Here is a 19,945-nt window from a genome sequence, read left to right on the forward strand (position 1 = left end):
ATTGGGGAAGCTTTATGGAGGTGAAATCTATTTTAGCAATCCTGGTCCAGATGAGGTGCTGACTACCACAGGTAGAAGCCTATCCAGAATGCAGTGTCTGTTATTCAGTCTTTCCTGACTGTGACAATGACAAAGAAAGGAAGTCACTTGTCTTCGGTCTTGGTTTCACTCCTGGCCATTGATTGAGAACTGATTTCATCTTGGACTACTGAACGGAGGCTGCATCTGGGCAGAAGAGTGTGATAGATTTGAACTCCTCAGGACGCCCCACCATTGCCAGAGAAAGAAGGAGAAGGAGGAGGAGGACAAAGAGACACTCCTGAGTGTGGAGAGGATCACACGATAAAGAGCAGGAGGCAGAAGAAGAAAAAGAAGGAGGTGAACAGAAGGAAGGGTGGAGGGAGATACACAAGAAGAAGAACAAGAAGGAATCATGTAAGAACAGGAAAAAGACCCAGAAAGAACTACAAGAAGATGCAGGACAGAAAGAAGAGCCAGAAGTAGAACAAGAACCAGAATAAAAGTACCAAGCAGACAGCTCCTGATGAGAAACAAGGGGAAGGAGAGCGATCCTAGAAAACAATAGAGTTCTCCAGGGCACCACCCTGCTCAAGTCCTCCCATGTCCATGCCCAACACACCTCTGATGGATACCACCTCCCCTCCGTGTATTCATCCATGAGTGGATTCATCCAGGGCAAGGGGATGAATTCCCCCACCATCCAACGCTTCCCTGAATGCCCATGTGTGAGCATGGCTGCCCTGGGGAGAAAGGCCTAAGCACAGGAGCCTTTGCCAATCCTGATGCAGATCCTAGCAGTGTCCCTTTGGCAGATCCAACCTGCACTGAGAAGTTCTGGGCCCAAGGTGCTGTTTCCATTGCCAGGTGCTCTTTTGGTTTAGAATCCTGTACATCATCTTCTCCAGGGAAGAATCACTGAGGGAGTCTTTGGTGGCACTGTAGCTGGATAGGAGGGCTCTCAATTCTGGTGCAGGCTCGCCCTGACGGAGACTCTCAGGGGTTGTGGGTGTTTTGTGGTCTAATCCTTGAGTGCCACCTAACAATTCTCTCCACTTTGCTCTGCAGAAATCAAGGTCCCTGACCACTCACTGATGTATCTGTCCATGAATCCACAAATCAAATATTATTTCATCGTGAGGAAACGCCGCGAGGTCAAGGGAAAGGAGGTAAACACCTACCTTATTCAAGCTGTACTTGTGCTGCCATTCCACTCCCACCTGGGGAAATGAGAAGCCTGAGCACCTGGACATATGTGCTAGAAGCCCATAGAGCCAACTGACAGGCTGGGGTGGCTTTCTGTTTCTGGGTTTGCTGATGTTCCATCCCCCACAGTTCTCAGAATCAACCTGCAAGTCCTCCAGGCCGCTTTCCCACAGGCAGGTGGGAGACACCTGCTTAATTCGTGTCCACTTAGAAACACAAAGTCCAAAGATGGCCAAGACTGTTTTGGTAAGCCTGGGAGCAGGAATGTCCCCTGGTGCTTACACCTGGGTGGGGAGCAGACACTGGTCCAATACCATGGACTACTCATGCCCTCTTGATTTGGAGCTTCTGGATGATCAGGAGGATAGATGGGAATCAAGAAGGAAGAGGTCAGTGTGAAGGGCTGGAGCTGAGATGAGGGAGAGCAGCAGCTTGTCCACCGCCATGTCTGAGGGAGTCTGTGTGTCAGGTGGCAGCATGCAGTCCAGAAGGGCAGAGGCAGGTATGGGTGACAGATGAGAACAGGCCAGGACCTAGGTTGCAGGTTCCTCTGTATGGGATGCTGGCCTCTATGGAGCAGGACACCAGTATGAGGTTCTGCATGTTCCTTGAACAAGGAGCTGAGAGGGTCTCTCTGCAGAGTCAGTATGGATGTGGAGCAAGTACACTAAATGTCCAGGTAACCCAATGACCACCCTTGGCGGAACAGGTGCCCTCGAACACCCCAGCCAGCACTGAGCCTCTGGAGGCCAGGAGCTCTCATGGCTATCTTTCGTCACTCCTGTGTGTGGTCATGTTCCTGGGTCTGATTTGGGCCCTGGCAATCCAGACCAAAGCCTCTCGGTTTTGTGCCTAGGCCATTCCCAATGCCGCCTGCATCCTCGGGCAGACCTAGGATCTTGGAGGCTATTGTCCAATTCCTCTCAACTTGTGGGATGAGATTGCATCTGTATGCAGGTAGTGGGGTCCTTTCACTTGGAGAGAAGTGCAGCTCCACAAAGAGCAATGGCAGGTCCAGGAAGTCCTATGTACAAGGATTGGGCTAGTAGCCTATGGGAAGAGCCCACGCGATGAGCAGGAGGTCAGCCTCAGGTAGTAGGGTCATGGATGTTGCCCTTGTATTTAGAGTGGAGGTGCCTCCAGAATGCCCCTGCCCACTGTCCTTGAGTAGTCACTTCAAGGCCCATTTCCTGAAGGCCTGTCTTCCATGCTGCTCCAGGTGACCTGCCACGATCGGGCTCCTGTCGTCATCCGCAGGGCCCTCGAGCTACACTTGCTTACTCAGGAGAAGCCGGAGGAATATGAGCTGGGCCAAATCATCTCTCACCGTCAGAGTAAGTGGGACAATCAGATGACAGAGAGCAAGGATCAGGATGTGGACTCAGGTCAACTCTTAGCACCAAAGAGCAGTCTCTGACCCCCAAGAACACTCCAACAGGGTGTGTTGGGCTCGTGCACAAAGCCAACTGCACTTCTGCTGGTGTAAGCTCTCCAGGTGTTTTGGTATACCCCAGTGGCTAGTGCGGCTCCCCACCAGGTGCCCTGCCCAGGACATGAAGATGCATGCAAAGCTGACATCATTGAGGAGTGAGGAGGAAAGCCTCTTTCTAGGAGCAGTATGGTTCTGTGGTCTGAGATAGGAGTGGTTTCAGAGGAACATGGGAATGCATGGGCTAAAGATGGAACTGGCATTTTGTGGACTGAAGCAGTAGGATTGAAAGCCTTCTGTGTGACCAGAAAACCACTGCCTGGGCAGAGCATTGCCAAGATTCTAGCAAGCAGTAACAGGATGAAATTGGGAAGAAAACACAGCCTGGGAGACAGCTTGAATCATCTGTTTTTGCATCAATTCCATGGTCTTCCGCACCTGAGTCCACTAGCCAAGGAGTGATCCCAATAGCCAGGTTATGATCCCTAACTAGAGTCAGATGAGGGCTTCCTGAGCACGTAGCCACAGAGCTCATCTGGTAATAATGTCAGAGCTTTTTCATTGGTTGGTTGGTTGGCTTTTGTGAGCCAAACACCTCAGCAGCCATTATCCCAGCCTATGTACGCTGAAGACCACCATCCCAATGAGTTCTAGGATCACTTGTCTCCTATCTTAACCTTCTGTTAGGTTAGTAGAGTCTATGGAAGAGGAAGTCTGTCTGGGGCCTTGGTAGCCTAAGAAATTCATAGCAGAGATCCCCACATCCAACCCAGAAGGGATGGAGAACAGGCTCTAGGTTAGAGGAGGGCGACAGGAAAGAGGTGTTCAGAGGAAGAAGAAGCTGGCTGTTGTATTCCCCCACTCGGGGTCATGGCACCACTGGGCCATACACCATGTCGGAGGGAAGCAGTCCCTTTGCTGGTCTTTGGAATCATTGTTCTCAGGAGGGCAGCATTTGGAATGTGGCCTCCATTCTCAGAAGCCTGGTTCACATGGAAGCAGGCTCCACCAACGCAGAAGCGTGGCTCTAATGTGGTATCCGTGCTGGTCAGCCTGTCCTCACCGTGGCCATACTTGAGAATCCTAGGCCTTTTCTCTGGGTTTCACAACTTTCTCTTTGGTTGTGCACTGAGGCTGTCCATAAAGCTCTAGTGTGTGGCAGTGGAGAGCTCCTCAGCCCTTGCCACAAAGGCATAGACTGGGAGAGAGAGAACAAGGCTGGGAGAGAGGGAGAGAGAGAAAGACGGAGAGGAGAAGGAGGACCTCTACTTGGAGAATTGAGGATTCAGTGGAGCCAACAGGGACAAGGTACTGGTGCCCAGGGCGCACTCCTGTTTTGGTCTTCCTCCAAGCATGCTCCACCTTTCTTCCAGTCCCTCCCACCTCCCAATAGTGTATTCATCTTGAATGAGAATTGCATGTTGACATCAGAGCACTCACCATCCAATGCTTCCTTCCAAACCCACCTGTGAAGATGGCTCATGTGGGGTCTGAATCTTCGGCACTTTTGTGGGAGATTTCAGATGCAAACCCTAGTGGTGTGCTTTGGCAGACGCAAGAGGACCTGGGATGTTTTGGAGTCCAAAGCCTTTGGTAGGAACAGACATTAGGTCTGTTGAAGTGCTCTGCCTAGTTCTTCCTCAGGGAGGACTGTGGAGGCTGTCTTGTTGGTATTGGTGCTGAATTGGAGAGCTCTCAGGTGTGTGGCTCAGTTCGTTTCTGGCACAGGCTCTCAGATGTTGGGGTGTCCCAGGGAGCACCTCCTGAGCCACCTTATTTTGTACACCCCTCTCTCCCCAGAGCTGAGGATTCCAGCGCAGGCCAACGTATTTTACGCAAAGAACCCTCACACGAAACCCAACTTCGTGCTGAGGAAAAGGAGCCTCTCCCAAAAGAATGATGAGTGGATCCAGCCTCAACCTCCCTCTCGTCCTGCAAAGAAGAAGGCTGCAGCCCTCCTGAGGATGCTTGCAAAACCATTCTGCTGCTGTGTGCCTGGGCGGGGCTGAGGCAGCCCAGGAATATTTACATTGATTACTATTTGCTTCAAAGTTTGAATCTATAGTTTGCCATTGTCTTTGACCTTGTTTAGTAACACAGTTGTTACTCTATCCTGTATTTGTTGTTCCCATTAATATATTATTATTTTAAAATATATATGTTTTTGTTACCTGATCTACTGTGATGATTTGTTACCTGATCTACTGTGATGGTTTTTGATCCAAATTGTGTATTTGATGATAATGAATGCCATGCATTTAGGAACCTGTAGACTCTAGACAATGAATGAATGTCTACTGTTGCATGGACTGGTCTGCAGAGTCCTGTAGCATTTGAGCTTGTGTGAGGGCTTCATAGGGCTTGCAAAAAGTCCGGGTCAGATGGTCCTGCATGAAGCTTAGCTCCTAGTGGTCTCCTCTACAGCATAAGGGCCAAGGAGAAACCCACTTCCACACAGAAGATGGGAAGCTACCTTATGAAGGTGATCGTAGGTGTGGGACCCTCTTGCTAGGACCCTTTTTCTATTGGGCCAAAACTGTGCTCTGAATGTGATTGCTGAGAAGAGCTTGGAATTTCCTGATTGAAACAGTTCATACAAGCTGCTTCCACTTGCAGGAACAAAGTGTGTTCTCGTTGAGCACTTTGGGGTGTCCCAGGTTGCACTAGAGTGTGTCAGAAGCACTTGTAATGATTGGCATTCACGGTTTCACATTGAAGCCTCTGTGCCATCTGTCAACCACTGATGGCTGCAAGTGGGTACCCTGCCTTTCAATGAGTTTTCTGAAAAAGTAGGAGTTTTGAAGAACTGATCTTCTCAGCATTCCCCTTGCCTCCCCAAGTTGGGTGATGTCAATTATACAGGCTTCCTTGGGAGCACACATTTTATATTGAGCTGGAATTGGACTCTGGATGCGATTGCTGAAAATAGCTGGGGAATGGGAGAATGGAAGCTGTTTCCTGCAAGCAGTTTCAATTTGCTTTGTTGATTAACTTTGTTGTAAGTGAGCACATGCTATTTTTTTTTCCTGTGGACCTAGAAGAATTCAAAACTGCTTCTTACAGGTGACAGGCATGCTTACACATTGAAGCCTCTGTGCCATTGATAAAAAAAAAAACAGTTCACTCATGAGGGCACCTGCACTTCAAGTGAATGTTGTAAATGGGGCTGGGATGGCAGCTCAGTGGTAGAGCAGTACCCAGCATGCACCAGGTCCTGGGTTCCATCCCCAGCACTGCCAAATAAACGGGTAAATAAACAAATAAATAAATAAGACTCGTGATGGGTCACATGCCCTTTAGGTTCTCAGGAGCAGGGTGATATTACTTGAGCTCAAACTATAAAACACTAACAGAAAACATCAAGACGATGATCATATCTCAAAGCACACTTGGTGGACAGTCTCGAGCCAGCTTTAGCACCTTCTTCACGGAGTTGTTGTGACAGTAATAAGAGAACACTCTGAACCAGAGACTGACAAGGTGAACCCTCAGTTAAAGTGACCTAATGCCATGTGGGCGTAGCTGAGACCAATGTGAAAATGTGCACAGCCCGTCTCAACGCGGTATACTCAGGACAGATGTGGCTGCCACACGCCAGATCCCTGCAGGGTGGCACAGTCCCCCACTGCTGCTTGGCATTCTGGGCATATGAGGTGTTTGTTGCTTTTGGAGACCCTGACACCGAGCGCTGATGTAAGAGAGGGTTTTTCCTTACTCTTGCCAAGGGATTGATCTTAGTTGAAACTTTAGGGAGAGATAGAAAATGCTGGATTCCCAGGGAAGGAGTGAATGTGTGGGTAGCATTAGGAGGTGACAGAAGGGAAAAGAGAAGCCCTCCCTTGCACTCCAGGTAACGCTGGCTAGGAAGAAAGGTGGCCATGTGCGTCCAGCTTGGGCACTCCATCTCCTGGCCCTGGTGGTGTCCATTGCCCCTGATCTGCTCTTAACTGACCGGATGCTCCCTGCACGTGGGACACTGTGCTCTTAGAACTTAACCCAAACCACCAGGCTCAGGGGCTGGGCTGCAGCTCCATGGTGGAGCACTTGCCTAGCACAGGCCCGTCTCTGGGTCGGCTCCCAGCACCACAGAACAAAACACTCTTGGGTTTTACCCAAATTATGTGCCGTACCTAGACCCCTCTGAAAAGTTTCTGTAGAAAGAATGCCTCCAGGTTTGTCTCAACCTCTAGAACTTAAGGTGGACAAGTGGACAGCTAGATGATTAAATTACCTGATAGCCTGAGGGGAAGTTTGGACTGGAACGTTCCTGTTGTACTGGGCATCAGAAACATAGGCAGCTCCAAGAGAAGTTTCTGGAAGGGAGAAAACGTCAGCACAGGAACTAAACTGCTTTTTCCTTGTTGGAATGCATCAGGCACAGATGGGAGCCCTGCCCCTCCACCTCCAGCCCGGCTCCCTAGAGGTTGCCACCATCAGCAGAGCCATAGGTGCCCTTCCTGGTGGGTCCCCTGGGACCAAGGATCCTGCAGCAGAGCTGGCCACATGCACACTGCATTTTCTAGAACTCAAATACAGGTTCTCATTTGAGGAAGGAAAATAAGAAAGCACTGAACAGAATATGTACATGGCTTAAGTGGCATATTTACACATAAATAAAGGTTCCGTCTGTCCAAATATACGTATGAGTATATGCACACAAACCCAAGTATAGAAACCCCAAATTATATTTAAGCCACTTGGTGGGTGATTGAAGGGATTTTTGAGGCGAAATCTGACAAGTGAATTATCCATGTCTTCCAAATCTACTTAAGGTAGATCTCTATACATACATGGAACTGAAAACCAGTCACAAGGCTTTCATGTAACTCATGGTGGACACATTTCAGCCAATATATTCTGGACTTTATCCCCCTGTCAGGACACAGAGTTGCATTCTTCTTAACAAGCAACTTATCATTCTGATAGTACTCATTTTTTTTTTCTATTCAAACATAGTTGCATTACGTATTCTTATGGAGGTGGGTACGACGGAACTCAGGGAGCTTAACCACTCAGCAACATCCCCAGTCCCCCCTCCCCCCACCCCCACCCCCCTGCCTTGAGACAGGGGCTTGCTGAGTTGCTGAGGCTGGCTTTGAACTTGCAATCCTCCTACTCCAGCCTCCAAGTGCTGGGATTACAGGCGTGTGCCAATGTGCTCAGCTCAACATTCTTTTGTATATTATACACACACACACACACACACACAAGAATATCACACACGCACACATAAATATCTTGGGGCCCTATGAGTGTTTTTGTAGGATTAAAAAAGTGCATTACTTCTTGATGAAAGAAGACATAGATATCCCACAGGCTTCCAAATGGTATGGGAAAGAAGACTTGTGCAGGTAAGCATGCGCGCGCGCCCAAACACATACACACGTGCGTGCACGTTCTCCTGCTTGTCACTAAGGGTGATGTGATTTTAAACAGTGTCTAATACCGACCAGCCAAAGGGGCTTCTAGAGACTTTGTTTGCCTTTCCTTAGGACCAGGACTGCTGCCTCCCTGTGTGATGATTCACATTCTGATTCTGCATCTATGAGATAAGAACATACACACACTGACCAGCTATTTAGCCCTTTCCATAGACTTCAGAAAGAAAAATAGTCTGATAAGCTAATTGACTGCCTGAGCTATCCACTGTAAACAGAAGCCATCTTCCTGCCTGTTTTGAATGGGTGTCTCTTACTGGTCAGGCAAGATAATCTTAAAAATGCATCATGTATTCATAGGGTCAAAAGATTCCCAACTGTATGCAGATGGTCAATCATAGTTCTATAAAGCTGTTAAAAATTATCCAAACAGAAAAGAAATGCTTGAATTAAAAGTTGATGCAGAACCATATCCTTAGAGATGGCTTCACTGCTGTAAGAATGGATCACTTTGGGAGTCTCACGCATTCCAGGGCAGGAGGACACTTCACCAGGGCACATTACCAAAACCTAAGATGCACTATCTATGTTTTTGACACATTATACATTTTTCTTTAACATATCTAATAAAATATTAATAGAAAAACTATTAATATCAATTATTTTTCCATCAAGCATCTTTAATATTGAGCAATAAATAATTTCTTAGTATACTCTTAGAATTCTGTTTTAGGTAAAAACATCTTGTATCAATAAGAGTTGATTTGTTTCTAGCTTTTTCAGTGCATGCACATCAACTTTAAGAAAATTCTTTACCTTATATAAATGTTAAAATAGATTCTACTGTCTTTTATGCCTAAAGAAGAAAAAGAAAAAAATAAATATATGTTTAAAAAAATAAAGTCCTATTAAACCTCAGAAAGATCATACTGGGGCAGCAAAGAATTCTGACTTTTTAAAAAAGTATTCACAGCAATATCTTTTTAAAGTTCTGCTGTTCCTGGTTTGAGAAGATGACGCAGGGTTTGGTGTAGAGTGTGTGCTCAGCGTGTACAAAGCCTGGATTTGATTGACACCCAGGAAAAGAATTTTAATAATGAAGCTGTTAACATCCTTATGACTGGATCCTGAGACAGGAGCCCTTTGACACTCACAAGCTTGAGATAGACCATTCACAGGCCCTCCAGAGGGAGGATGGGGAAAACCACTCCCACCATCCCTGGGAGCCAGGCCTGGGGGTTATCTCCCTGAGACATCACCCAGACACAGACCTTAATGAGACCAGCACAGGTTTCCCTCCAGTGCCCCTGGCCATGCGGACACCCCTGGTTGTCAAGATCTGCTCAGGCTCTGTAACACCAAGCCTGCTCCAGGACAGCCCACAGAAGTGCTCTCGAGGCTTTCCCTGCCTCAAGAGGAGGCACATTTCTGACATCTGTCTCCACTTGCAATCTCTTCTACTCTGCCTTCTGGGCCTACTTCCCTCCTTCCCGTTACTGTGCAACTTCTTTCTCCTGCCCATTTCACTTGGGAGATGTTGTTCTCAGCAGATGAACTGTAGTAAGCACACTTACTTGTACTAAAGCCATTTGTGTCTTCCCAGAAAACCAATTCTTTTCATCCAACCCAAGAATGTGACCTATCTTAGACACCCCATTCCAACACTTTATACTTTTCAAGTTCATATGGTGTATGAGTTGGCTTTCTGCCACTCTAAGACCTGAGGTTGCTCATTTATAAAGAGAAAAATTTTATTGGGCTCAGAGTTTCCATATCCAGTTCACATTTGATTGACCCTGTTGCTTTAGACCTGTAGTGAGGCAGCACAGTATGGCAGGCAGTGCATGGCAGAGCTACCCACTCACCTCACGGCAGCTGGGAAGTAGAAAGAGAAAGCCAGGAAGGGACCAGGGTCCCAACATGCCCTTCAGAGGCACACCCTTAATGACCTAAGATCCCCCACTGGACCCCACCTCTTAGATATTCCACTACCTCCCAAGAGAGTCACAGGCTGAGGATGGAGCCTTTAATATATGGGACTTTGGGGAACATTCTAGATCCAAATGATAGCCTTTGGAAACCACTGTCAGTATCTACCATGAAAATGGCAACCACCAAATACAGATGCTCCCCTGGAGGCACCTCCTACAGGCTGCACCAGCCCACAGAGGGCCCTGGTGAACACAGGGGTTCTCAGTCCCCACGGCAGGGGTCCACTCCCTGGGGAGCTCTCAAAGACCCTGGTTCCAAGAACACCCCACACCAGCCATGTCAGAACCCACAGGAGGCGGGACCTGGGATCCGCTTTTTAAAGTTCAAATGTGACTTGACGGTCCAGTGACAGTGGGAAGCAGGGTCTACACTGGCCTTTCCCTGCAGCTTCCCTCCTGAGGTCGATTCTAACTGCACCGTGAGGGATACACCTCCCCGACTCCCTTGTCTCCTCTTCTCATAGCTGTGACGTTTCCTCTTCTCCTCGAGATTGAAAACTGGATTTTAAACAGTTGTGTTTCCTCCCTCCCCTCCTGACCCAACTTTGTAAGCCTTAGAAGGGAGGGGAGAGCACAGAAAGGAGGCACAGATGATTCCAGAGGTTCTCAGGGGAGAGCAAGGACGTTCCTTCCAAACGCCCAGCAGACACCCTCTTCCGTCTCCCCTGCCCTAGGAGTGACCACCGGGAGCCCCAGATTCCATCAGGCAGGCAGGTGACAGGAGCCGGGAATCTGAAGCTGCTGATGGAAGTGCTTTGAAAACACACCAACATGTCTTGATGATATAGCTAAGAAAATCAGCAAAACTAGCCCTATCTCAAGGTCAAGAGAAGTCCCCACACATCTTAACTTACATTCTTCCACTCGGGTTTTTCCTCCCAATGCCAATGCTCCGTCTGTCACTACAAACAGTCTTGCCCCCATCTTGCCTGACTCCACTCCTGCCATAAACTCTTCCTGCACGTGGATAAACAGAGCAGGCCCCTGTTTCCCAGGGCCCCCTGTGCAAAAGCTGCCAGTGACTTCTCTTCCCGTAGAGCTACTCTCCTTCGCCCAGATAACCAAGTGGGAAATCTTTGGCTTGGCCTTTAGGGGCCCCACAATCCCCTCTCTCCAACGTTCTCTCCCTGGCTTTCCCTCCAGGAACAACATTCTCTGAAAAAAACAGATGAGATTCCTTGTCCACTGCCCTCCACGGGCCCAACCTCCATGCCTGATCTCATGCTCAGGCGCTACCCTCGCACTGTTCTTCCTTGGACTCCATCTCACACTGCAGTCTCTCCAGGAGGACGAGCGATCCCACATTTCCACATGGAAAGACCACCCAGAGAAGCTGGGGCAGTGCCCGTACAGTGCGCATCCCGTACAGACAGCAGCCACAGGTGGAGGGCACCGGCCACTCTGGCAAGAAAGGTGAGTGAGTGAGTGACGGCAAACAGGCATTAGGACAAACACCTCGTGTCCCTCAGCATAGCCACTTGCAAACCAACAACCCACAGGCCAAGTGCAGTCTAAAGGTATGTTTTGTTTGGCCTGTAGAATGTGTTTAGGATGTTGGCTACTAATTCAATTTTTTTTCAAAACTGGAACTTACACAAAAATGTGAAATTATGATTTCTCTTTAAAAGATGGATAACATCTGGCAAGGTGGGGCTGGTTAGTTATTGCTGTTTGCCCCAATACTTCATCACCTGAACTTCATATTTTCCCGTGTTCTGCGGGTCAGCTGGGCAGTCCCTTTGGAGTCCACTTAACTGATCCTGAAAGTCATGAGCACTGGGTGTTCTAGGAGGATCTTGCTCACATCTCTTGGCCATGTGTGTCTAGAGCATCAAGAGAGCAAGCACCAACACTCATGGGCTTCGCACACCTCTGCTTGTGGACATCTGCTAATGTCCCATTGGCTAAAGCAAGTCCCATGGCCAACTGCAGGTTCAAGGGCTGCAGAAATGGACCCTAACTGTATGGAAAGGAATTGCAAAGTCACCTTGCAAAGGGGCAGCATTCAAGGATCAGAAGACTTGGTGAGCATTTTTGCAATCTATGATCAACCCCATGACACAGCTGGAGGTGGGTGACTGTGCTTTTCTTAGGGCAAGGGACATGCCCTCCTGATCATCACAAGCCCTGTCCCCTCTGTCACTGAATCATTCCTACCTAGCTGGCTGGTTTTATGTTGCTCTTGAGGGCACTGCAGATTAAACCCACACTGCTCTCTGGTGCTCCCAGGGAGCCCTGGCCAGCCCTCTGCAGGCTTCTGGTAACTGCCATCTTCCCCTGACACGAACTTCTCTGCAAATGGCTATAAGGTAACACCAGGGACCCAAGAGCTTGAAGACAGAGTAATCACAGACCTGCATGAAAAAGTTGAAGAGTGAGAACATTCAAATAGAAGCACACAAAATATCAAGAGGTGACCACAGAGGACAGTTGACAAGAAACAGCATGGGGCACAGGCTCTCAGCCCTGGCTGCACCTCAGAATCCCCTAGCAGCCTTAAAGTTACTGGTGGCATGAGCCACATCCTGACCAGTAAAATCAGAATCTCAGGGGCAAAGCTGAACAAAGTACCTTCCTAAAAACTTCCCAATGAGTCTGACCAACAGTGAGGTTGGGAATCCCTAGCATTGGGATATTTCTATTTCAACTCTGAAAGTGAGGGATGCTGATGCATTTTTCAAGGACTATGCAGTTTCCTATTCTGTGACCCAAAGCTAACTTACAAAAGATTAACCCAGTCAACTGGCCACCCACCTCCCCAGATCTAGATGTTCTGCCGCCTCAGAAAATATGGGGCTCTGCTGAGGACTGTCTGTTGGTACCAGGTGCATTACCCTTAGTGCCTGCTGCCTGGAGGAGGTCTCTGAAAGACCTGGAGTCGCAAAATCTCTGGCTTCTGTAGACATGCATTAAACAAAACGGCTCACACTGGAGTCAGCCAGGACTCTGACTTATTCTCTGTTCTTCTTCTATTTGCTAAGTTGCTGAGGCTGGCTTTGAACTTGAGATCCTCCTGCCTCAGCCTCCCCAGCCACTGTGATTTCAGGCCAGTGCCACCATGCCCAGCTGTATTTCTTGATCTCTCAAAGTATTAGTCATCTGCATGCGTCTCTTATTTAGACAAAGAAATATGAAACACACAGAGAGAGGGCATCGAGCATCTCTGGCTAAAATGATTTTCTCTCCACTGAAGGCTCTCATGATCACAAGGAAGCCTGTCATTTTGTAGATGCTGGGACCAAGGGCAAGACTGGGAACCAAGAAACCATCTCCTCCTCCTGTCCTTTGCCTGATCACTCATTTATTCACCCACTCACTCACAGAGAGGACTTAGTAGAATCCACCTGTTGGAAGGGGCCTGACTTCTGTGGGAGAACAGTAGGCCAGATGAGAAGCCCAATGTTCCACCCCACACATAAGGGCCCTGTGGACTCTCTCCAGCAGGCTACTAGCCCACTGGGAAGCAAGGAAGCAGAGGATGCCATTCAGCCCAGAGTTGAATGGCAGGACCAGCCCAGGAAAGATGGGAAGCAGGACTAAAACACTCTGACCTCCTACACACTTGCATGGCCTGAAGGAAATGACCAGCGTCGTTGTGTGCCAGACACTGGGCTGGACCCAACCTGCGTGGTCATCCCACAAGGTGACTGCGATTTACCAATCCCCCCTTACAGAGGCTCAAGGAGGAGACCAGTCCATGATCTGGAAACTGCTCCATCAGAACAGGGGTTCTTGCCTCTCTCTCCACCCTCTGTTTCTTATCCCTCCAAAGGATGCAGCCTAAGAGCAGCTGCTTGGAAGCTCCAAGTCATCCAGAGGAGCCTGTCTGTCACAGGAAACACACAGAGCCCACTGTGGAGCTGGGTCCCGCAGGCTCAGGAAAAGCCAGGGCTGCAAACCCCATCCTGCGCTGGGACCCTTGGTTGTTTTCCTTCTGGTACAGAGCGCAGTGTGAGGCTCTGGAGCCAGGCCAGCAAGACCTGGAATCAGGTCTCCACGCAATCCGGCTCAGTCCCCGCGGATGGGAGGCCTCTCCTGTGGCACAGGCTTGACAGCTACAAGTGACCCCAACTCAAAGGGCTGCCCTCCAGCCCACTGTGCGCTTCTTGGCTTCGCAGCTCTCCAGAGCAGCCTGGGCTCTCAGGGCGCAGAGGACAGAGAAAGCGCCCGGTGCAGAGGGGCTCCCCGCCCCATGTCCCTACAGGGGCCCTGCTTCGCAGCAGCCCAGTGCTGGCTTTTAGCCGGTTCGTTTTCTCCCGGGGCTTTTCTCTGGGGAGGCGTCTGGCGCGGGGAGGGCGACTGGATGCGCTGCGATCCGGGCGCCCTCAGGCACCGGGGACCGTGTCCCTTAACTCTTGGGCGAGAGGCTCATCGCGGGGCTCCAGACATAAGCGACTCACCCCCGCGGCTAGGCGGGTCCCGGGCATTGAGGCTGTGGCGCACCAGAAAGGGATGCTCCAGCCCCCATTGGCCGGCGGGAGGCCCCAGTTGCTCTGGGCCCTCCAAGTGACACAGCTGATCGGCCGGGGGCGAAGGACCTGCTCAGGCCAGCGGAGAGAGCTCCGGAAGCCCCTTCCAGGCCGCGCTGGCCGGGTCGGGGAGGGGTGGACCCTGTGCGGGGCTGCGGGGACCGCGAGGGTGGCCTGGTCAGCAGCCCTTGGCCCAGCGCGCAGACTGTGCACCCCAGCGCAACACTGTGTGTGCCCTGCTTTCCGATCAGCGGAATAGAAAGGGAACCTTCCTCCAGAGCTTCTTTGGAGAATTAAATGAGCTAATATATGCGCAGGGGCTGCTGATGCTGGGCGCTGGTAAATTTTGGCTCCCTCCTACACTGGTGGAGTCCCCCAGAGACGAGGTGTGGACTTTAACTCGACCTCCTGTGGAGGATGCCCCCAGGGAAAGAGATGTGGGTCCTCCTTTCTTCTCCTGGGGCTTCCCAGTACCAGCCTGACCTGGAACTCTGGGTTGCCAGAAATGCTAAATTTTCAAGAGAAAATGGAAATGTGAATTTATTTATTTATTTATTTTGTGTACTAGGGATTGAACTCAGGGGCACTCAGCCACTGAGCCACATCCCCAGCCCTGTTTTGTATTTTATTTAGAGACAGGGTCTCACTGAGTTGCTTTGAACTTGCGATTCTCCTACCTCAACCTTTGGAGCTGCTGGGATTATAGGCATGTGCCACCAAGACCAGCGGAAATCTGAATTTTCATGATCCTGTTCCTGAGTTTTTTTTCTTCTAATGTTGGCTATGAATTTAAAATAATGATAAATCCTTCCATGCCACCAAGGGCCAGCAAGGGCACCCGTACCAACCAAATCCCTGGTCACCTCCAACGGAAGGCTCTGTCACCTTTAGGCACATACTGTCCTTCTGGATGGTTCAGCAGGAATCTGCTAGGTCCTGATGGCTGGCAAGGTCAAGGTCAGAGAGAGAAAGATGGGCAGAATTACAGCCCCAAGGGCCAGGGCCACCGCGACTTCTGACATCATTGGGAAGAAAAAATCACGTGCCTCTGCCTCCCCGTAGCACCTATGATGTACCCAGGCTGAAAGTGAACTTGACAAGGTCTCTACACCTAAACAATCACTGTGAAGAAGAGGGAAAGAAAAAAAGAAAGTGAGGAAGGGAGGGAAGGAGATGGATTGAGAGGAGGGAGAAAAAGTGGGAAGGAGGGAAACAGAAGAAAAGGAAGAGGAAGCCAGGTGCAGTGGCACAGACCTATAACCTCAGCAGCTTGGGAGGCTGAGGCAGGAGGATGGCAAGTTCAAAGCCAACCTCAGCTACAGTAAGGCGCTAAGCAACTCTGTGAGACCCTGTCTCTAAACAAAATACAAAATAGGGCTGGGGATGTGGCTCAAGGGTCGAGTGCCCCTGAGTTCAATCCCCAGTAATAAAACAAAAAAGGCGTGAAAAATTCCTCTAGGCATGGATTTTATTATTACATGCAAGTGTGTGGAGTGGTGATCATACACACAGCACGTACAACGTGATTAGCATCGCCCTCCTCTTAAACGTTCACCACTTCTTCGTGTCAGGAAGCTCTAATCTCCTCTCTTCTAGTTCCTTATAATTTTGTGATACGCTGTTGTGAACCACGATCGCCCCACTGTGATCTAACTGCACTTGAAATCATTATTCTCCCCAGAAGGTAGATTTGAAGAAGAGTTTTGATTCTCAAACAGTCGGAGTACTGTTGATGCTTGGTATTCTTGTCCTAAAGTCCCTGACCACTGAATTAGCCACGTTGACTGCTGCCCCTCGGGGTAGGTTCCTATGGGCTATGGTCACATTTTCACCCACTGGTCAGGCTGCAGCCCTGTTCAATGTGCACTTCTGTTTCCCTCACTTAACTCACAGCTGACAGCACTGTATCTCCTGCCCCAGTGAAGCTTACCTAGCATATTGCCAGTGGAACAGAATCCACAGAGGTCAGCCTCCTGGGGCAGAGGGAAGGACGAACGATGTGGAGAGTCTAATCCCACCCAGTCTGCACCTTCGCCCCTCAATATTCACTCTTTAATATGGGTGGGAAAAAGCTACCATATCACTGGAAGCTAATGTCAGCTTGGTCATTGGTATGGTCTGAATGCTTGTGTCCCCCAGATTCATGTGTGGATCCCTAACCCCCCATATGATGGTCTTAAGAGGTGAAGTCTCAGCGACATGAGGGTGGGGCTTTCAGGAATGCAATTGGTGTCCTTATAAATTTCCATTGTTTATAAGCTACCCTACCTATGGTAGTTTGTTACAGTCACACTCCCACCTGAAACAGAAAGGGAGCCACCAGCGACATCCTCTATATAAAGTAGTGGGACTGCAGGCAACAATGAAGTAACAGCAGCATGACTGCAGAAACCCTGCTTCTGTAGCTGGTCCCAGGACCTTCGGGGTAATGACATCCCTTCACCTGCTCCATGATCCCCTCAGCCTTTGCTAAACAGGGATCTTTAGCTGGCAGAGTGATCCCACCTTCCTCTCCTACGGGAACTCCACTGGCAGTCCCGTCTTACTTGGGTTGCTATAGTTTTTTTCCATAAACTTGTACAGTGGGACATGGAAATATAATAAGAGATGTCCAATGCACCTGCAAGACTCCAGACCTGGCTCTCCCTGCCCCACTGTAGAGCAGATCTTCCCTTGGCCATTGGGACTGCTAGCATAGGCAACATAGCACCCCTCCCCGTGCATGTGGTTTGGCAGCACGAGGAGCCCAGAATAGGCAGGGATATTCCACTTGCAGTGCTTTGGTACCTGGTAGAGAGAGTCTCCCTTAAGTTCCAACACTGCTTTGGTTTGGAAGAGTGTATCCCACAGGTCCATGAGTTGGAAGCTGGGTCTGCAGGGTGATGCTATGGGGAGGTCCTACAGGCCTTTAGGAAGTAGGGCTAGGTCACTGAGGGAGCACCCCAAGGTACATTCTGGGACCTCATGCCCATCCTCTCTTTTTCTTTGCTTCCCAGCTCATGATGTCAGCAGTTTGTTCCATTGTGCACTCCAAAGCCCCAAAGTAGTGGGGGAGTCACAAGGTCTAGGGATGGATCCCCCAGAACCATGAGCCCAAATAAACCTTTGGGCTATTATTACCTTCTATCCCTGGCTAAACGACCACCTTGCACATGAACCTATTTTGAGCAAGGCCAGGGAGGCAAGGGAATGGACGTCTGGCACCCACAGGAAGGGCCATCTTGCTACCTGGCTTGTTGAGCACCTTCTCTGTGTCAGGTGTCCCCTGGTGGTCATCCAAAACAGGTCCACTCATGAACCAGGAATGGGATGTTTCCAGAAAATTCTCCCCGTCCTCCTGAGCATGCAAGTGCAGGCTGAGAGGGAGGCAGGGAGCTGGAGGAGAGTCCAAGGGACTTTTGAGCTGGTTGCTCACACAGTCTCCCTGGGCCCTTGAACAGGCCCAGGCCCAGTCTCCTACTTATTATTCTCTCTTAAAAATGAGGCACTGCTGTATATACCCAGTTATCAGCCATCAGAAATATTCCTTTCACAACAGTCCACTCAGGCTCCAGAGTCCTTGAGATCCCACAGGCAGGAGTGTAGCTTCTACATGGGTTGACCAGCAACACAGGAAGTGCTGTACTAAGAGCATTTGCCACAGAGGAAGACGGGAGGTCTCCCTTGCAGTGCTCTACGTGGGGCTCAGCAGAAGCTCCACATCTCATCCTTGTCACTGCCACAGATACTCCCAGTGCCAGAGCTGGCTCCATGATAACAACCAGGGGCAGAGCAGCTCGCCAATCAGTCTCATGAGCTGCCTGGCTGGAGCAGCACCCCAACCCCCAGACCCAAAGAGACCGGCCACTAGATGTATTGCCAAGCGCAGCTACTTCCCGTTCACTTTAGAAGGGATATCCTGACCTGCCCAGACCACTGGACACCTGGACACTCACCCTGCAGCTTGAACCTGAACTTAGCTGTCTCTATGACCTTCCGACTTGTACCTGTCCTACAAAGGCACCCACAGTTCCTACTATTTCCTGTTACCAGCCCATTGCCATGAATGGACCAGCATGCTATTTTGCAGGATTTCAGGATTGTCAAGGTTCCTCTGAACAAATGGACAGAACCCTGAAGCAAGACAGTGAAAATATAAGGCTGTCCCTGCAATAGAAATGCAAATTGCTTTTGACTTCTCCTCTGATGGGAATGGGAAAGAGAGCCTTTACTAGGTCAATCAAACACTATGGTGAATGCCAAAAATCCATGTGCAGAGCTGCAAACTTCAGACTTCAAACTACAGTCCAACCACTCCAACATTACTGTAGTATTGTCTAACTTGAAGACATATATATTTTACTATATAAATATATTTTGCCATTTGTCTATGCTTAGTAACAAATTTGCATTTTTTTATTTGATATAACAAAGGCTTTGATGTAATTTCTCTTAGATTTTGCATTTTTCATTATTTTTATGCTTAACCTCAAACATATTGATTCTTATATAATTGTATTAGTATTATGAACAATCACATGAAATGTTGTGAATATAATTATAGGACTTTTTTTCATTTAGTATGAACCTTTCCATCAGTGTGGAAAACGAAGAAAATTTCTTCCCGCTGTATAATCTGGGATTTGTAGCTTAAAGTTTGTTTTTCTGTGAATAAAATGTACTCAATAAATGCTTATATAATTATATCAAAATGGATTCTGCTGTCATGTATGACTAAAAAGAACCAATAAATTAAAAATATATTAAAAAATGCAAATAAAAAGATGAAAAAAAAACCTATGGTGTTTAGAAATGAAATATTTGGGAGGTGATTAGGATTAAATAAATTCACCCCAGTGAAGTCCCCATGATTGGATACAGGTGACTTTATAAAGGGAGGGGAGTGGAGATTTCGGAGGATACCCATCCTTACACTTGTGGTTCTCGCCATGTGAAGCTCTGCCCTGGCTCGGGACTCTGCAGCAAGAAGACCATCCTCAGCTGCTGCCCTTGGCCCTGATGTAGACCTAGGAAACAAACCTCTCCTCTTTATACTCCTCCACTCTGGTGCTGTGTTATTAGCGACAGGGACTGGATTAATAGAAGGCGAATGCTCTGTTTTAATCAGATCACAGATTCATGTTTTGTGGGCACATTCAAGTATAAAGTGACCACTTTACTGCTCAGGGCCTGGGAGTTGCAGAGGAAGGTAACGTCATTTATAGACTTTAAATGAATTTACATAAGCAGCAAAGGTTCAGTATGGTACATGATAATGTCTTTTCCCTTGGTAAGTGCTTCAAACAGCAAACTCAACAGCAGCAATTAATGTATCCTTCAGAAGACACTCTGTAATCAATTAACTCATGACATTTGACTATTCAGCCTATTATTAATCCAAATTTAATATTCACCTCAAAACCAGTTTGCCATTATCAAATCCACTAAAATGTCCTACTGAAACAATTTTCCAAG

At 48.7% G+C, this 19,945-nt stretch overlaps 1 long non-coding RNA gene across 1 annotated transcript; it reads left to right on the top strand.

The window, feature by feature from the left end:
* Positions 1 to 964: 964 nt before the first annotated feature.
* LOC144369204 (uncharacterized) lies at positions 965 to 4,826 on the top strand. The gene is made up of 3 exons (XR_013428683.1): positions 965 to 1,470; positions 2,444 to 2,558; positions 4,454 to 4,826. It is a non-coding gene; the product is annotated as an uncharacterized LOC144369204 (long non-coding RNA).
* Positions 4,827 to 19,945: the final 15,119 nt, after the last annotated feature.

This window comes from Ictidomys tridecemlineatus, chromosome 12 (genome assembly GCF_052094955.1).
Source record: "Ictidomys tridecemlineatus isolate mIctTri1 chromosome 12, mIctTri1.hap1, whole genome shotgun sequence".
Classification (NCBI taxonomy): Eukaryota; Metazoa; Chordata; class Mammalia; order Rodentia; family Sciuridae; genus Ictidomys; species Ictidomys tridecemlineatus.